The sequence below is a fragment of the Oryctolagus cuniculus genome, chromosome 2, assembly GCF_964237555.1.
Source record: "Oryctolagus cuniculus chromosome 2, mOryCun1.1, whole genome shotgun sequence".
Taxonomy (NCBI): Eukaryota; Metazoa; Chordata; class Mammalia; order Lagomorpha; family Leporidae; genus Oryctolagus; species Oryctolagus cuniculus.
In genome coordinates, this window is record NC_091433.1 from 43,626,721 (window position 1) to 43,627,896 (window position 1,176).

Genomic DNA, 1,176 nt, shown 5'->3' on the forward strand with positions numbered 1-1,176 from the left:
TTGTGCTCCGGGTGAGGGAAGGGGATTTGGTAAGGAGATAGTTGCCAATGGGATGGCATTTGTGTCCCAGTTGCCTTTATCTGACATGTTAGGGAAAAAGACCAAGAAAAGAGGTGCTAGACGGACTGAATGGAAAAAACACTTGAGGAGTGAAGGGGTGATGGGCGAATCTCACTTGAGAGACCCTTTATGATGAGGCTTGACTAACAACTGCTTGTTCCTGGATGGATTAGGACAGAGTCCACTAACTGTTGATGGTGTTTCATCTGGCGTAGTTACAAATACCCGGTAGGCAGAGTCAGAAATAAAATGGTTCTGTGGTGATTCAAGTGTCTCTTGGGATCCGACACACCCAGACTCTTTCGACCCTTGCCCAGTGCAGAGCAGGAAGTGGCAGATGCCTTGGAGATGCTGCCAGACCAGCAAGGGAAGAGGCACGCGCAAAGCCTGAGAAATCAGGGAAACCCACGGGGCAAGGCCCAAGAGAACGTGGAGCAGTGGTTGGTTGGGGAAAGCCACAGGGATTGTGGAGAGGCCAAGAGGAACCAGAATGGATGGCAGAGGTGACCAGCTGAGCAGGAAAGGGGTGCCGGAGTCCTTGAAGAGGGTGGCTTTAGGTCGGGAAGGAGCCAGGAGGCAGAAGGCTCAGCAAGGGGCTCCTTGGGGCCTTGATGAGATGAGGAAAGGGCCAAGTGGCTTCAGTACCTTCTCAGAGGAGCAGTTGTGGAATTTGGCCGATGACTAAGGTGTTGGTCTCCGCAGTCAGCCTTCTTGGGGGGCTCCTCCAGGAATACAGGCTGCTGCTGACCAAAGCTCCCATGCTGGTCACACAGCCGCATGCAAACAAGGATGCACGTGAGCTCATGATTCCTTAAAACGGGGCATGCTCGGGCCTGCCCCAGCAGCAGACATCTCCAGCTCTCCAAAACCCTGGGCCAAGCACACCGCCCTCAGCCCCTCCCTGGAGCTGTGGAGCTGCTGGACTTCCACAGAGGGTGGTGGAAGCCGAGACTAGACATCCCAAGCTGTGAGCGCAGGGAGCAGCCGGGACTGCAAGTGCAGTTCCTGGTCTTGTGTTTCTTCCTCCCTCCTCCTTCAGCCGGTGGCGTGCGTGGGCATCTCCTCGGCCGTCGACGTCTGCAGCTCTGACTGTGTGGGTTTGTGTCTCTCCGGCAG

The 1,176-nt window shown here is 55.6% G+C and overlaps 1 protein-coding gene across 1 annotated transcript in view; it reads left to right on the forward strand.

Moving 5' to 3' along the window:
• Positions 1-1,176, forward strand: part of XKR6 (XK related 6) — a 333,364-nt gene that overhangs the window by 299,004 nt on the left and 33,184 nt on the right. The gene's annotated exons all lie outside the window — the stretch shown is intronic.